Genomic DNA, 18,845 nt, shown 5'->3' with positions numbered 1-18,845 from the left:
TTTGGTGCACTCGCAACAAAACCATCTGAGTAGCAGCACTTTTCACTTACAACAAAGCTGGCCACAGATGGGTAGAAAATCGAGGAAAAAAAAAAGCGAAAAATCGAGGAAAAAATAAAGTGTTATTTGACAGCACGTTCCAACCAGCCATCGCTGTAGCAAAACTTTTTGCAAAAACGTCCACAAATTTTTATTTGTTTTCTATATTAAACTATCGTTTTGTGTTGATCTATTTCTGAATGGAGGGAACTCTCCTTCCCTCTATCTCTCCACTCCCCCTCTATCCCCCCTCTCCCTTTCTCTACCCTCTATCCCCCCTCTACCCCCCTCCCTTACCTCTCTCTCTCCATCCCCCTCTACCCCCTCCCTTCCCTCTCTCTCTCTACCCCCCTCCTTTCCCTCTCTCTCTCTCCATCCCCCCTCTACCCCCCTCCCTTCTCTTCCCTCTCTCTCTCCATCCCCCCTTTACCCCCTTCTTCCCTCTTTCTCTCCATCCCCCCTCTACCCCCTACCATTCCACCTCTCTCTCCATCCCCCCTCTACCCTCTCCCTTCCCTCTTTCTCTCCATCCCCCCTGTACCCGCCCTTCTCCCTCTCCACCCCCCCTTTACACCCCTCCCTTCCCTCTATCTCTCCATCCCCCCTCTACCCCCCCTCCTTTCCCTCTCTCTCTCCACCCCCCCTCCCTTCCCTCTCTCTCCATACCCCCTTTACTCCCTCCCTTCCCTCTCTCCATCCTCCCTCTACCGTCACCGTCCCTCTCTCTCTCCATCCCCCCTCTACCCCCCACCATTCCAACTCTCTCTCTCTCCATCCCCCCTCTACCCTTCCCTCTCTCCATCCCCCCTCTACCCCGCCCTTCTCTCTCTCCATCCCCCCTATACCCCCTCCCTTCCCTCTCTCTCCACCCCCCCACTACCCCCTCTCTCCCTTTTCTCTCTCCATCCCCACTCTACCCCCCTCCTCTCCCTCTCTCCAGCCCCCCTCTGCCACCCTCCCTTCCCTCTCTCCATCCCCCCTCTCCCCCTCTCCCTTCCCTCTCTCTCTCCATCCCCCCTCTCTTCCCTCTCTCTCCATCCCCCCTCTACCCCCTCCCTTCCCTCTCTTCATAACCCCCCTACCCCCCTTCCTTCCCTCTCTCCACCCCCCCTCTCTTCCCTCTCTCTCTCCACCCCCCCTCCCTATTTCTCCCCATCCCCCCTTTACCCCCTCCCTCTCACTCTCCACCCCCCTCTACCCCCTCCCTTCCCTCTCTCTCATCCCCCTCTACCCCCTCCCTCTCTCTCTCCATCCCCCTCTACACCCCTCCCCTCTCTCTACATCCCCCCTCTACCCCCCCCACTCTCCCTCTCTCTCTCCACCCCCCTCTACACCCCTCCCTTCCCTCTCTCTGTCTCCATCCTCCCTCTACACCCTTCCCTCTCTCTCTCCACACCCCCCCCTACCCACCTCCTATCCCTCTCTCCATCCCCCCTCTACCCTCCTCCTCTCCCTCTCTCTCTCTCCATCCCCTCTCTACACCCCTCCCTTTCCTCTCTCTCTCCATCCTCCCTATACCCCCCTCCTCTCCCTCTCTCCATTCTCCCTCTACCACCCTCCCTTCCCTTTCTCCATCTCCCCTCTACCCCACTCCCTTCCCTCTCTCCATCCCCCCTCTACCCCCCTCCCTTCCCTCTCTCTCTCCATCCCTTCTCTACCCCCCTTCCTTCCCTCTCTCTCTCCATCCCCCCTATACCCCCACATTCCCTCTCTCTCTATCCCCCCTCCCTCTTTCTCTCCACCCCCCCCCCTCTACCTCATTCCCTTCTCTTTCTCTCCATCTCCACTCTACCCCCTCCTCTCCCTTTCTCTCTCTATCCCCCCTCTATGCCCTCCCTTCCCTCTCTGTCTCCATCCCCCCTCTACCCCCTCCATTCCCTCTCTCTCTCCACCCCCCCTCTACCACCCTCCTCTTCCTCTCCATCCCCCCTCTACTACCCCTCCCTTCCCTCTCTCTCTCCATCCCCCCTCTGCCCCCCTCTCCCTCTCTCTCCATTCCCCTCGACCCCCCCCTCCCTCTCTCTCTCCACCCCCCTCTACACCCCTCCCTTCCCTCTCTCTGTCTCCATCCTCCCTCTACACCCTTCCCTCTCTCTCTCCACCCCCTCTACCCACCTCCTATCCCTCTCTCCATCCCCCCTCTACCCCCCTCCTCTCCCTCTCTCTCTCTCTCTCTCTCCATCCCCTCTCTACACCCCTCCCTTTCCTCTCTCTCTCCATCCTCCCTCTACCCCCCTCCTCTCCCTATCTCCATTCTCCCTCTACCACCCTCCCTTCCCTCTCTCCATCTCCCCTCTACCCCACTCCCTTCCCTCTCTCCATCCCCCCTCTACCCCCCTCCCTCCCCTCTCTCTCTCCATCCCTTCTCTACCCCCCTTCCTTCCCTCTCTCTCTCTCCATCCCCCCTCTATGCCCTCCCTTCCCTCTCTGTCTCCACCCCCCCTCCATTCCCTCTCTCTCTCCACCCCCCCCCCTCTACCACCCTCCTCTTCCTCTCCATCCCCCCTCTTTTACCCCTCCCTTCCCTCTCTCTCTCCATCCCCCCTCTGCCCCCCTCTCCCTCTCTCTCCATTCCCCTCTACCCCCCTTCCCTCTCTCTCTCCATCCCCCCTCTACCCCCTTCCCTTCCTTCTCTCTATCCACCCTCTACCCCCTTCCCTTCCTTCTCTCTATCCCCCCTCTACCCCATACCTTTCCTCTCTCTCTCTCCACCCCCCCCCCTCTACACCCTTCCTCCCCCCCCCTCTCTCTCTCTCTCTCTCCATCCCCCCTCTACCCCCCTTCCTTCCCTCGCTCTTGCCACCCCCCCTCTATATCCCTTCCTTCCCTCCTTCTCTCTCTACCCCCCCCACCCCTCTTCACCCTTCCTTCCCTTTCTATCCCTATCCCCCTCTACCCCCCTACCTTTCCTCTCTCTCCCCATCCCCCCTCTACCCCCTCCCTTCCCTTTCTCTCTCCATCCCCCCTCTACCCCCCTCCCTTCCCTTTCTCTCTCCATCCCCCCTCTACCCCCCTCCCTTCCCTCTATCTCTCCACCCCCCCTCTAACCCCTCCCTATCTCTCTCCATCCCCCTCTACCCCCTCCTCTCTCTTTTTCTCTCCATCCCCGCTCTACCCCCTTCCTTCCTTCTCTCTCCATCCCCCCTCTACCCCCCTCTACCCCCCTCTCTCTCTCCATCCCTCCTCTATCCCCCTCTATTCCCTCTCAGCTTTCCCCCTCTACCCCCCCACCTTTCCTTTCTCTCTCCATCCCCCTCTGCCCCCCCATCGTCCCTCTGTCTCCATTCTCCCTCTACCCCCCTCCCTTCCCTCTCTCTCCATCCCCCCTTTATCCCTCCCCCACCTTCCCCCTCTACCCCCTCCCTTCCCTCTCTCCATCCCCCCTCTACCCCCTCCCTTCTCTCTCTCTCTCCATCCCCCCTCCCTTCCCTAACTCTATCTCACCTCTACCCACCTACCTTCCCTCTCTCTCCATCTTTCTCACTGTCTCCCTAATTGATACCTCCCCCCATTCTCATTCTGTTTGCTGCACTCTATATACAGTATTGTGTTGTATGTTACTCACCCCTGACCCCCGTGCACTGTACACAATGTTGTTATATTACTCACCCTTGACCCCCGTGCACTGTACACAATGTTGTATGTTACTCACCCCTGACTCCCGTGCACTGTACACAATGTTGTATGTTATTCACCCCTGACTCCGGTGCACTGTACACAATGTTGTATGTTGCTCACCCCTGACCCCCGTGCACTGTACACAGTGTTGTATGTTACTCACCCCTGACCCCCGTGCACTGTACACAATGTTGTATGTTACTCACCCTTGACCCCCTGTGCACTGTACACAATGTTGTATGTTACTCACCCCTGACCCCCGTGCACTGTACACAATGTTGTTATGTTACTCACCCCTCAGCGGCTGTTTTTGGCTTTTGGCATTTTTTTCTACAGCCAATAAACTCCCCAGTATGTTATTTGATGTGTCCATGCACTCAGAGGCTTTAATCAGCATTTTTTGGCAGGGGCATTTTTTGGCTGGAAAAAAAAAACTCCAGAAACAGTGGGTTTCTAGAGGAGTTTTTTTTTTAGCTGTAAAAGCGCTCTAATGCTGAAAAATGCGGTAAAACATGATATGCAACAAACCTGCATTTTGGGGCATTTTGTGTAGCAAAAATGTATTATTTTGTTGTGTGTATCTATTTATATAGCGCCATACTTTACATATATATTGTACATTCACATCAGTCCCTAACCCTCAAGGAGTGTATAATCTAAGGTCCCTAACTCACATTCATACATACATTTACTAGGGACAATTTAGACAGGAGCCAATTCACCTACCAGCATGTCTTTGAAGTGTGGGAGGAAACCAGAGTACCTGGAGGAAACCCATGTAGGCAAAGGGAGAACATGCAAACTCTAGGCAGGTGGAGCCGTGGTTGGGATTTCAACTGCTGGGAGGAAGCCCATGGAGGCACAGGGAGAACATGCAAACTCCAGGAAGGTGGTGCCGTGGTTGGGATTTGAACCACCAGGAGGAAACCCACATAGGTACAGGGAGAACTTGCAAACTCCAGGCAGGTGGTTCCATGGTTGGGATCTGAACCGCTGGTCGGAAACCCATGCAGGCACAGGGAGAACATGCAAACTCCAGGCAGGTGGTACCGTGGTTAAGATTCGAACCAATGACCCTAGTACTGCCAGGCGGAAGTGCTAACCATTTAGCCACTGTGCTGCGCCAAAAAAGACGCAACTGTGGAAAAGTGCAGCTAAATGTGTCTAAGGCTTGGTACACACCGGATGCAATTTAAAATCTCGCGTTTTGTTTGTGATTTCACTGCGTTTTCTGATGATCTCCAAACGATTTCTTGCATTTTCCATTGCGCTTGGCAGTGCAATTTCTATTGTACTCTATATGTGAAATCGCAGCCAACTGCGGAAAAAGTAATACAAGAACTACTTTTGAAATCACGCTGCAGCAAATCCTATATATGTTAAGACACTCGCATTCATTAGATCAGATTTCAGGTCCGATTTCAATTCCCAATTAGCACCTGAACTCACCAGGGGCTAAACGCTAATGCAAAAACGCTAAAAAAACGCTGAAGCTACTGCTGAACGCTACCAGCGCTGTTAAAACGTCCAATGTGCATGGAGTCTAATATGTCATATTTTGAAGGCTGGTGGTTCTGTTTTTTTTTTTAATCCTCCACTTTAAGCACTGCCCGAGGCAGTGCTTAAAGTGGCTTTCATAGGCTTTTTTGGGTGTGGTTAAGGACACAGGGGCCCCATGATCTTCTATTGCCTGGTGGCCCCATGAGTTGTCAGTCCACCCCTGGTCATTACCACTGTTAGGAGCAATCTCGCTATGCCCGCTGTTCACCAATGCATGCTGTGTGCACTGCAAAATCTCATTCCTTTATTGCCTGGGGGCCCCATGAGTAGTCAGTCCGTCCCAGGGGCGGACTGACAACTCATAGGGCCCCCGGGCAATAGAGGATCATGGGGCCCGTGTCCTTGCCCAAACTCAAAAAAGCCTATGAAAAAGGTACCAGGGGCATCTCATGGGGCCCCCTACTGGCCCTGGGCCCTCGGGCAGTGCCCGAGTTTCCATCTGGTCAGTCCACCCCTGGTTCGTCCCTGGCTACTACCACTGTTAGTGGGGGGGCCCCGGGTCTTTCCTAATCATTGCCATGAGGGGGGGCCCTGGGTCCTTCATAATCATTGCCTTGCTCACATTTCATCATGCTCTATTTACTGTTCAAATACAAAGCCAGGCCGATGACCATTATGGGTGTTGGTACCCTTTAGACCTTGTTCACACCAATGTGTTTTTTTAGGGCTTTTTGCAGAAATGCACTACAGTCCATTTAACACGGTTTCCTATGGGGCACGTTCACCTCTACGCTTTTTTTTTTGTTTACAAACGGTTTTATTGTACAAAAGTAGACTGTAAAACAACAGTACATTTTCAAATGATGCTTACAGCAAAAACAAGGCACTTTTGAAAAGTACAATACAGAAAAGTAAGTTAATGTAAGAAAGAGAAGAAATAGAAAAGAGTAAGTTGCAAGTACATGAAATACGTAGATGATAAGGTAGATTGAATAATACATCTGTCAACAGTATATGCCAGTCAACGTTCATTGGGAATGATGTTAATCATGCAATAAATGTCTATAATCCCTCCATGACTCCCATTTTTTATCAAATAAGTGCATCTTATCCAGTAGGGTATAATGAATACGTTCCATGAGCATTACAGCATCAATTCTGTGTAAAACGGAGGCCAAGGGTACAGAATTGGACCTCCAATGTACGGCAATAGACCATAAAGTGGCAATATATATAGTATGTATCAATCTCATAATGGCATCAGAGACCCCCAGGATATGAGCCCCCAATAGACAGGTCTGTAAAGACAATCGTACCGGGGTACCCACCAGTGAGGTAGCCACCTCAGATATCTTGCACCAAATCATAGATATGGTCGGGCACTCCCAAAATATATGAACCAAAGTACCTGTGAGGCCACAGCCCCGGAAACATAAAGGGGACATTTGTGGGAACAATACATGTAGTCTTGATGGGGTATAATACCATCTGGTTAAAACCTTGAGGGCCCTCTCACGAACAGAAAGAGATCGAGAACACTTGCATATGTTATCCACCATGGAATCCCAATCCTCATCTGAAAAACTGATACCACTATCCTCCTCCCATTTTTGTCTATATAGAGGGGGTGTATAAAAAAGACAGATCAAAGATTGGTGATAAAGATCAGAAATAAGACCCCTACTTCTAGGAGAGTCTCGGCTGATACGTTCAAAAAAAGAAATCGGAGAAGATGGTATAAGGCCAAAGTGTGAAATAAAAAAAAATGTCTAATCTGTCGGTAACGATGGTACTCACGAAGAGGAACATCAAAAAGCACACGCAGCATATCAAAGGTAATATAAGATCCTCCTCTTTGAAAATCAGATAATCTGATAAAAGATCAATCATACCACCAACGAAACGTTTGAGCAGAAGAAAAAGCTGCAACAAAAGTAGGATCACCAAAAAGTGAAACACCTGGGGGAATAAGAGAGACCAGATTCAATTTAAATTTGTATTTTGACCAAAGTGTCAGTGAATGGGTCACTATAAAGTTATGAAAAGTGGAAATTTTGGACCACAAAATACTCGGTAAATAGAATGGGCGTATAGACTGAGATTCAAACTTAATCCATGGGATCTGAGAGTTAATAGTTGCCCATTGTGACAGTTGCGCAAAACGACCCGAGAGGTAATATAGCCAAAAATTGGGAAGACCGAGGCCTCCCGTCCGTTGTGGGCGGTACAAAACAAATGAAGCAAAACGTGGACGCTTATTACCCCAAATAAAATTGTTAATAGTGCGCTGAAAGTGGTCCAAAAATGTTTTTGAGACCGGAATTGGAAGTGCTCTAAAAAGATAAAAGTAGTTTAGGCAAAATATTCATTTTAACTACCGTGACTCTACCCAGGAAGGAAATGGGGTAACCATGCCAAATCTTCAATAGAGAGACGTGATACACATGGTGGATAATTAGCTGCAAACATATCTGAGTATCTGGGAGTGAGATTAATACCTAAATAGGATATCCGATCCATGACCCAACGAAATGGAAAAGAACTACGGAGAGATGCACTTAGGGGATCAGGAACATTAACAGGCATAATCACTGATTTGGTAAAATTAACAGTAAGACCTGACGCTATAGCAAAATTGTTCAATACGGCACATAAATTAGGCAATGAAGTTAACGGGTTAGTAAGAAAAAGCATAATATTACCAGCATACATGCTTATTTTGAAATGTGAAACTAATAATGGGTAGCCAGAAATATCCGGATGTGATCTGATCGCTACTGCCAAAGGTTCCAACACCAGCGCAAATAAAAGGGGTGAAAGAGGACAGCCCTGATAGGTACCTCTACCCAATGTAAAAAATTCAGAATTACAGCCAGGAAGCCTTATTCTCGTTTTAGGAGAGTCGTATAGGGCGTGTATACCAGCTAAAAACTCGTCACTGAAGCCAATTTTCTGCAGCAAGGAAAATAAATAGTGCCAAAGAACACTGTCAAAGACCTTGTTTATGTCTAGACTCATCAACAGAACCTCTTTAGAATGTAAATTGGCATCTTGAATAACATTTAGTGTGAGGCGAATGTTATCAGTAATTAATCTGTCAGGAATAAAACCTGATTGGTCCAGAGAGACCAAAGAGGAGATGATAGGGGCCAACCTGTCCGCCAAAATACGGCTAAATATTTTCAAATGTTATTCATTACTGAGATTGGTCTATAGTTTTGCGGTAAACTGTGGTCTCTCTGTGGTTTGGGTATTAAAGACATATTAGCCAATAGCATCTCCTCAGGGAACTTACCCCCCTGCAAGACATCATTAAATAAAGTTATCAAATAGGGAGCCAACGTAGAAGCAAAATGTTTATAATAACTAGCGGTGAATCCGTCAGGACCCGGTGCAGTAGAACTTTTTAGCGCGCTAATCGCACAGGTTATTTCCTCCAGAGTACAGGGGGCGTTAAGAGAGGCAATCTGAGAAGGTGTAAGAGCAGGGAGGGGTATAGAATCCAGCCATGAGTCGGATGGCGGAACGGAATCCGACTGTGGAGGAGCTAATAGGTTAGAAAAAAAGTTTTCAAAAATACCCAAAACTTCCTGAGGTAGAGATGAAATAGCGCCCGAGTTAGTGCGTAACTTATAGACATGTGGGGGGCACAGAGAGTGGTTCAATTTCCTTGCAAACTTAGTGGATGCTGAGTTGCTATGTAACAAGAACGAGGCGTTCGACCAGCGGAGAGCTTTTTCAGTCTTTTGGGAAAGCAGGGTATTCAATTCTAAGCGCTTTTGGGACAATAACTGTTTATTAAGAAGATATGGATTAGCAATATGACTTCTATAATGTGCTTCTAATTCTCGGGTAAGAAGTAGAATTTACTGCGATCGTTTTCTATTTCTGGATGAAGCCATAGAGATAAGGCGGCCACGTAGGACCGCCTTATGGGCTACGCATAGTGTGGTTGAAGATATATCAGGAGTTGAGTTAGACTGAAAATATTCCTGAATAGACGTAACCACATCTTGGCGAGTCAAGATCAGTAAGCATAGAGTCATTAAGTCTCAAGAGAAGGGGGTAGGTGCCAATCCTATAAACGTGATGGATAATGCCATAATATTGTGATCCGACCAGGGGCTCAAGTGGATGCAAGCTGTCCTAGAATTAGCTAGTAAAATAGGAGTACAATAGAATATATTCTAATCTAGCATAATAGTCATATGGGTGAGAATAAAATGAATAATCCCTGGCTCCCACATTGTGCGCTCTCCAGGTGTCCACCAATTGGAGGGCATCTAGTTTTTTAGTAAGGGGTTTTAGGAAAGCCTGGGAGGAGTGCGAGGAGGAGCTTCGGTCCAAAAGAGGGTTTGCTACCAGGTTAAAATCACCACTCACCAATAGATGGGGGGACAAAAACCTTTCCAGAACATCAAAAAATTTAGAAAAAAAAAGGAAGCTTGTGCCGAATTTGGTGCATAGATATTAGCAAGTTCTTGACCTGAAAGGGTGCTTTTAAGAATGATAAACCTACTCTCCGGATCGCGATACACATGTTGAACCTCAAAGGGAAATGAATTATGTAGAAAGATGGCTACTCCTCTACTTTTAGAGGAATGTAAGGTATAATACCCCTGCCTATAGGATTTATGAAAAAATGTCGGATGTTTTGCGGCTGAGACGTGTGTTTCCTGTAATAAAATAATTTTAGCCCCTAGTCGCTTATATTGAAGAAAGGCTCTTTTGCGCTTGTTTGGTGAGTTGAAACCCTGGACATTATGTGAAATACACTGAATTACCATAGTATACAAAAGTTGTAACTATCAGCATAAAAATACACATTGAAAAGACATCTCCTAGAATTGCCTGGCTAGACATAAGGACCCACAAGTCTACATCAGACAGATTTACAGGCAGTAGTACCAGTCTAGGGGACATCCAGACCCCAATATGGGGTCGTGACGTCCACAAACCGGCACAAAACCAACCTCATGCACTAAAGCTTTGAAAAGAGAAAAGACAAAGAACAATAGAAGTGAAGATTTAATAGCTCCTACAATTAAGAGGATAACTGAAAAACATGGATCAGGTAGGCAATTTGCCATACCTGAAAAAAAAAAAATTCAAACATCAAAGGGCCAAATGGGCCCAAACCCTGTCTCCCTAAAACATGGAAAACGGAGCTGCCACCCCACAATCGGGCGGTGACACCTCCGGCCATGTCAGGCGGCAGGGTGGGGTAACGTGTTCAAGAGTTTGGAAAGCATGAATGAATGGACAGTATTAAGAGGGTCCGAAGACCCTTGTTAAGCCTTAACACATCCAGATATCAATGAGAAAGCATACATAGTTCTCAGAAACACAGAAATATCACAGCAGTGACCACAAAAATGCACATCCTAAACTTGTAAGAGATACAAATGAGCAAAATCCCTGTATCCCGGTTCTTGTGTCAGTCATAGTAAACTGTGGACCAGGACTAAGGACTATCAAAACAATGGGTAATAGGCAAATGAGCATGGTCTTGTCAACCCAGTTCTTGTCGGACTCTCCTTCTATCCCTCTGTGGAAATGGAGTAGGCCAAATGGGAGAGATACGAGGGGTGGAGGGTGGACGTTGAGGTGATGGGGCGTCCGCCAGGCCCAATTTGGCCAAGGTTTCTCTACCTTCGGGAGAGGATGTGGCTATACAGTTGCAAGAAAAAGTATGTGAACCCCTTGGGATTACGTGGAGTTTTGCATGAATTGGGCATAAAATGTGCTCTGAACGTCATCTAAGTCACAACAATATAAGAACACAGTCTGCTGAACATAATACTACACAAACATTAGATGTTGCCGTGGTTTAATTGCACATAACATGTAAATATTCACAGTGCACGGAGGAAAAAGTATGTGAGACCCTAGCTTAATGACTTCTCCCAGAGCTAATTGGAGCCAGGAGTGAGCCAACCTTGACTCCAATCAGTGTGATGATAATGGATGTGTTGCTGACAGTTGTCCTGCCCATAAAAAACACACACCTGTTTTGGGTTTACTGGTTTCAAGAAGCACTGTCTGATGTGAACCATGCCTCGCAGAAAAGAGCTCTCAGAAAACCTACGATCAGGAATTGTTGACTTGCATGAAGCTGGAAAGGGTTACAAAAGTATCTCTAAAAGCCTTGATGTTCATGTGTCCATGGTAAGACAGACTGTCTACAAATGGAGAAAGGTTAGCACTGTTGCTACTCTCCCTAGGCGTGGTCGTCCTGTAAAAATGACTGCAAGAGCACAGCGCAGAATGCTGCATGAGGTAAAGAAGAATCCCAGAGTGTCAGCTGAAGACCTACAGAAATCTCTGGCACATGCTAACATTTTTGTTGACACATTTACAATAAGGAAAACATTAAACAAGAATGGAGTACATGGGAGGACACCAGGGAGGAAGCCATTGCTGTCCAAAAAGAATATTGCAGCACGTTTGAAGTTTGCAAAAGAGCACCTGGATATTCCACAGCACTACTGGCAAAATATACTGTGGACAGATGAAACCAAGATTGAGTTGTTTGGGAAGAACACACAACACCATGTGTGGAGAAAAAAAGGCACAGCACACCAACATCAAAACCTCATCCCCACTGTAAAACATGGCAGAGGGAGCATCATGGTTTGGGGCTGCTTTGCTGCCTCAGGGCCTGGACGGATTGTTGTCATTGATGGGAAAATTAATTCCAGAGTTTATCAAGACATTTTGCAGGAAAACATACGACCATCTGTCCGCCAACTGAAGCTCCGCAAAGGATGGGTGATGCAACAGGACAATGACCCAAAGCATACAAGTAATTCAACAAAACAATGGCTGCAACAGCACAGAATACGCCTTCTAGAGTGGCCCAGTCAGAGTCCTGACCTCAACCCGATTGAAATGCTGTGGCATGACCTTAAGAGAGCGATTCACACCAGACATCCCAAGAATATTGCTACACTGAAACAGTTTTGTGAAGAGGAGTGGTCCAAAATTACTCCAGATCGTTGTGCAGGTCTGATCTGCAACTACAGGAAACATTTGGTTGATGTTATTGCTGCCAAAGGAGGGTCAACCAGTTATTAAGTCCAAAGGTTCACATACTTTTTCCTCCCTGCACTCTGAATGTTTACATGTTATGTGCAATTAAACCACGGCAACGTCTAATGTTTGTGTAGTATTATGTTTAGCAGACTGTGTTCTTCTATTGTTGTGACTTAGATGACATTCAGAGCACATTTTATGCCCAATTCATGCAAAACTCCACGTAATCCCAAGGGGTTCACATACTTTTTCTTGCAACTGTATATGTGCTCCCATTATGTGGAACTATCAGTTTAAAAGGAAAGCCCCATTTATAGCGGATATGAGCTGAGAAAAGGGCAGTAATAACTTCTTTCATTTTTCTACGTTTCTCCAACGTAGCCGGAGAAACATCTGGAAAGATTTGTAAAACCAAGCCTTTGAAGGAGATAGTTGGGGTATTGCGAGCAGATCAAAGTATGTCTTCTTTGGTCAGAAAATCCTTCATACACAGGACAATGTCCCTAGACGGTTTATCATTAGGAGGTTTAGAGCTCAGGGCTCTATGGATGCGGTCACAAGCAAAGGACCCAGGGTCACGATCCGGAAGGAGTGACTTGAATAACTTGGCTATGGTTTGTGAAAGATCAAACACAGACTCTGGAATTCCCCTGACTCGCAGATTATTCCAGCGATTGTGATTATCAAGGTCCTCAACCTGCGCCTGCAATTGTAAAAAGGCTGTTTGTAGATGATCATGATCTCTGGAAAGGTCACCATAAGCCAGGCTAAGTTCATCATGTTTGGTTTCTAAGCGGTTGGTCCTGGAGCCCAATGTGGCGATTTCCTGAGAGAGAACATTAGTGCTTTTATGCAGTTCTGATTGGAATTTAGCGGCCAACTTGGTGTACTGTTAAGGATCCGTGTGTGACCAGAAATGTGTGGGAACACAGGCGTAGTCAGGGCTGGAGAGGTGGAATGGTCAGGCAGGCCGTTAGGTACTGTCAGGCACCGCCCGGCGGGATCTCTAGTACCCACAGAATGGGATTCCCCAGGGCACAGAGTCTAAGCCCCAGTCTGCCATTTCACCAGAGCCCCTGATGGTGGGGATGGATTTGGTGCAGTACTGAGACCAGGTCACGGCCCCTGAGTGCACCCAACTGTGGTAGAGGGGTCCGCCGAGGGTATGTACCGGGGAGAAAGCCTGACGTGAAGAGGCTGGCAGACCTGGTAACAGAAACAGATCCGTGCGGGATGGAATGGGTGGATCGTCTGGGTAGCGTCAGGCGTAGTCAGGCAGGCCAGGTCAGCAACGTGCAGGCAGAGAATAGTCAGGGTCACAAGCCGGGTTCAGTAACTCACGGGCAGCACGGTACAGAGGATCAGGCAGAAGGATAGTCAGGCAAGCCAGGGATCAAGCAGGAGAAGTCAGCAGAGGTCAGGATCAGGCAGGGTTGGCAACAAATCAGATAGTCAGCAGAACAGGAACACAGGATACACGGTACAGGGGGCTCATGGGAAACATACACCAAGGCCCTGACTGCAGGTCTGGCCATTCCTTAAATACACCTCCTGCAATCAGCCTCAGGTGATGGCTGATTGCAGGAGTAAGCTTCTGGCTGCTGAGAGCACCCGCTGGCCAGCCCTGGTACTGCAGCCCACACAGCAGGTGAGTCCCACCACCAGTGCTGAGTCCATACCTGACATGTACATAGTTTCCAAGCAAGATTCTAGGTCCCCCTTTGTAAGTTGCTGTGTATATTCACTGACCAGAGCTAATGAAGGAGCTGTGGTATCCTGTGTGGGATCGGACAGGGATGCTCGTTCTGTATTATCTGGAGACATGCTGCAAATCTCTGTGTCTTAAGTAGGTATGTTGTGAGGGACTTTTGAGCTTGTCCCCTTTTTTTCTTGTTGGACGGCATACAGGGAATCTCCTGGGGGGGATCAACTGGAAATTAGATAACCAAAGGAGATGATAACCCCAGGGGACCTATAACGCCCGAAACAGGTTTTGGGTTGTAGTTACATAAATGCTATCAGGCTTATCCGCAAAAACTTTATATTGTAAAAATAATTAGCAAGCCGTGAGGACGTAGAGAGGACATAGGCCGCGGTAAACACCATTAATAACTCTCAGGGGCAAGATGATAGTTCCAACTCCCACCTTAGGGTCTGAGAGGGACGAGGGGGGCACGTATGGAACAGAGGTCCCCCTATGATGATCCCAGGGCCCTCCAGGGCAGATCCAGGGAGCCCCGGCACTCCACCAGAGCAGTATATAGGCCTCAGTAGGCCTCTGGGCCCAACAGGGGCCTTGGCCACAGAGGAAGGCGGTTTCTGGAGCAGTGAATGGGAGCCCCGTTTCCTGAGTCACTGGAGGGGGACCCAATGATCAGTAGCCGCCAGCCCCCTTGCCTCCTATACTCACTGTGGCTCAGCTGAGAGGAGGTTCGTATCAGGTGGAGTAGGCCGCAGATGCCCGCCACCACAGGGAGCGGCAATATACAGCGGCGCCCCTCTCCCAGACTCAGGGGGTGCAGAGGGTGCCTCTGATGTCCTTGGGTGATCCACCGCTGCCCGGATGGCAGTGGGTTCAGGTACGAGGTGCCGGAGTCCTGGATCATGCGGCCACGCCAGGCCACGGATGTCCGCCGCTACAGAGGGCGGAAATGTCGCCCAGATACAGGGGATGTCACCAAGGGCCTCCGCTGCCGCGTTGTGGTCCGCAGCTGCACGGATGGCAGCGGATTGTGTGGGTCGGCGCCGGAGCTCCGGATTATGCGGCCGCTCCGGTCGCCATCTTGGACACACCCCCCCCACCTCTACGCTTTTTTGAGCCACTGCGTTTTTGGAAAGGGTCGGGGACTTTTTCAGGCGCAAAAAGCAGCTTTTTTTGCCACAATAGAGTTCAATTGCGAAGCTGCTGAGATGCATGGTAGCGCGTTTTTGCCATGTTTTGTATTTTTATTTGGCCCAGCCACAAAAAAAAAATCCACTTAAAAACAGAAAAAAGCTGAAAAAAACACAAAATGCTTTAAAACGCATCAAAAACTTGCTGGGGCTATATTGTTTATGCGTTTTAAATATGCACTGAAATGCGGGTGTGGTGTTGTGGGTGTGGTTAAAGTCGGTAGGGTCGGCAGGGTGTCCCCAGATTTCATTTTGAAAACCCGGTCACCTCAGTCATTGAGAAATATTTTGGTTACATTGTTACAACATGTCAAATTGATGAATCCTAAAATTGGGTGATCTATATCTGTGTATGTATATATATATATATATATATATATATATATATATATATATATATATTTATATATGTGTATATATCAGGGGCGGACTGACCATTTGTAAACTCAGGCACTGCCCGAGGGCCCGGGGTCAGTAGGGGCCCCCGTGAGATGCCCCTGGTACCTTTTTCATAGGCTTTTTTGAGTTTGGGCAAGGACACAGGGGATCCATGATCCCCTATTGCCCAGGCGCCCCATGAGTTGTCAGTCTGCCCCTGGTATATATATATATATATATATATATATATATATATATATATATATATATATATGTGTGTGTGTGTGTGTGTATATATGTATATATGTGTGTATAATTTATCACTATTATTAAGTCACTTCCGCCCTGTGGCTCCCTCGCTTCCGCCGCATGCGTTCCAGGGCAATCCTGCCGTGCTTCCTGGTTGCTATAGTGACGCCAAGCTTATGTAGTTGCGCCTTTCGGCCAGTAGAGGGCTCAGGTCGGCGTTCTCTGCAGCAGCTCGACTAGTACAGGCGCTCCCCGTACCGTCTCAGCAAGACCCGGAAGTAAAAGGGAGGAGGGTACTTCCGGCTTTAAAGGGCTACATGGGTTGGAAGCTGGTGAGTGCAGGTTTAATTGTGGGCTGCTGAATAGGAATAAAAATGTGATTATTTTGCCGGAGAGAGGGCGGGGTGCAGAGCTATGCACTCATTTATCATACCAGCTGAATGGGGACCTCTGTTGCCCATAGCAACCACTTACACCCCAATCTGAACAGCTCTGAGTAATTACAGTACTGGCAGGCTTATTTAAAAGGGCCCATAACCCTGAGCAACCATTCTGATTTCCGTATACAGCAGCTGTAGAGCAAGAAAATAAATTCTGATTGCTTGTTATAGCCAGAACCTGGGTGGCGTTCCTACTGCGACGTAGAAGTGTCGCCGCCGGTCCCTGACACCAAAAAGCTGTCCGTAGGGGGCTACGCATGAGTATTGTTGGCCTTAAAGTCATAGTTCCCCTTTATGGAAAACCCTATGCAGGTACGGAGTGCTTGTAGATGGAAACAAGCTGTGCAGCTTTGGCAAAAGTTACATAATGCCCTTGCTAGAGGTGTAGGCCATTTATGCACCTCCCGAAGCCTGACTGAGGTGGCATCATCCCTGTGACGGAGGGTAAGTGGGACAGAACACACAAGGCAGACAGCAAACACTTAAAGCTTTATTAAAACAGACAACAGTCACTCAATGGGGAGTAGTGCAGGGAGAGAGAGTCCAAAATACTTGTAATCCAGCCCCGGCGGGCAAAGTTAAAGTCTCTACAGCAATTTGTACTCCAAGAGGCAGTTCATAAGCAGTCAGATAGCACAAGGAAAGCATACACTCACGCAAAGCTGATGTGGTGGTCTCAGGCAGAGTTGATGTGGTAGTCTCCGGCAAAGCTGATAGCGATTCAGGCAGGGCTGATGTAGCTTCTGGGGTCCCCCTTCCTCCAATGGGGCTCAGGCAGTGCGGGGGGGCCAGTAGAGTCCAGCTGGACCCCTCAGTGGTTGCCCAGCACAATGGCTCCACAAGAGAGACCAGTACTGCCCTCTTAAACCCCCTGAGCAGGATGAGAGGTGGGGGGGGGTCATTAGCAGGTGACAATGAAGAGAATGGACAGGAATGGAACTACAGTAATTTAATTTGTAGCTGTAAACAGAAAATACTGGTTGGACAGGCTGGACACTGAAACAGGATAATTGGATTTGCAACTGTAAACAGTGTAACAGTGGGGGAAATACATTAATACAAAAGTAAGGCACTAATAGTGGGGAGGATATTAGAATTAGGCAAATGACTTGTTGAACAGGATGGACAAAATAATTTAATCTGCAGCTGTAAACAGTGTAACAGTGGGGAAAATACAGTAATACAAAAGTAAGGCACTAATTAGGGATGTATACACTAATTGAATTCGGGACCTTTTGTGGAGGGGGAGCCTTAATTACAGCTAGAGGCCTTTGGCACACAGGAGTGAATATTAATTGGAGGAGGCTCTTCCTATGGCCAGGAGGGATTAGGAACAAGGAATTAATACCTGGGGATTAATAACTGGGCTGGCAGAGAACTCATATCGTGACACTCCGGATCAGTAAGCAGGAATTGATAATTGGCCGGGCCCCTATACCGTGACACTCCCATTCTGCCTTGTTGCTAGGATGTTGCTAAGGCACTACCAGCTAATTCAACCCCACCATCACACGCTCGCTCTCTCTTACTGTTGCAGTGCTTCTGAGCTCAGCGATGGAGAATGTGCAGGGCTGTAGAGCTCACTCCAGTCATGATGGGGGTGAGTATTAACAGCTGGGAGTGTCTTAGAAACATCCTAGCAACAAGTCTTGATGGGATCTCTGGGAATTATTAGTCAGGTTTCGGGAGGTACATAAAGGGCCCACACCTATAGGAAGGATATTATCCAACCTTGGCCAAAGTTGCACAGTTTGGTTTTTATCTACAGGCGCCCCCTAACAGCATAGGCAGTTTTTCGATGAAGGTGAACTAATCCTTCAAGTTATGATCACTGTAAGTAGGAAAGAGAGAACCCATTTAGGGTCAGGTGACAGGTTCTCTTTATTGCTCGCATACTGCCTGCCTAACTGACACTTCCTCCGGACTTCTCCGCTCACCTCGGTCTGATGCCTTGTATTCAGTGTTAGAGCATATACAGGGGAAATGACCTTTTCCTGTCCTCCTGATGACAAGGTTTGAGCCTGCCTATTGGCTACTTAGAGCTGAGCAGTGCATCCTGGGAAGGAGGGGAGCTGGTCATGCGGTCCCCCATACCCGGAAGTACCAGGTACTTCTGAAGGCTCCAACAGGCAGAAGTGCGTAGGGAAGGAGATTGACAGCAGGGAGAGGGAGTTGCTATTGGGAGAACCTCTCATTTTGCCCATTCAAGGCCAACCAGCCTCAGAGATGGACAATAATACACATTGAGGGGACTGGTAGGAACCTCAGTGCAGCAAGACAACAGACCCAACCAACAGATTTTCCCAACAGATGGACAATGATGTTCATTGTCTATATGTAAATGTTAGGTCCTGTCAGTCCTCAGCAGGGAATCCAATACCTGACCACCTTGTCTTGGTTTGTCCCACTTCCACAATGATGTCATACCTTGACTGACAGGCCTGGGGCGTCCTGGTTTTTCCCACTTCCACAGTGACAGGCCAGGGGCCTCCTGGTTTGTCCCACCCCCTCAATGACATCATACCATGACTGACAGGCCAGGGGCCTCCTGGTTTGTCCCACTCCCACAATGACATCATACCTTGACTGACAGGCCTGGGGTCTCTTGGTTTGTCCCACTTCCACAATGATGTCATACCTTGACTGACAGGCCTGGGGCGTCCTGATTTTTCCCACTTCCACAGTGACAGACCA

At 48.4% G+C, this 18,845-nt stretch overlaps 1 protein-coding gene across 1 annotated transcript in view; it reads right to left on the bottom strand.

Annotated features, from left to right (window-relative positions):
* The window catches only part of LOC149466253 (uncharacterized), a 113,757-nt gene that overhangs the window by 65,441 nt on the left and 29,471 nt on the right, over positions 1-18,845 (bottom strand). The gene's annotated exons all lie outside the window — the stretch shown is intronic.

Source organism: Staurois parvus, unplaced genomic scaffold, assembly GCF_062004578.1.
Source record: "Staurois parvus isolate SC_StPar_1 unplaced genomic scaffold, SC_StPar_1.0 ptg000132l, whole genome shotgun sequence".
In the NCBI taxonomy this organism is placed as follows: domain Eukaryota; kingdom Metazoa; phylum Chordata; class Amphibia; order Anura; family Ranidae; genus Staurois; species Staurois parvus.
This window is presented reverse-complemented; position numbering and strand designations above follow the sequence as displayed.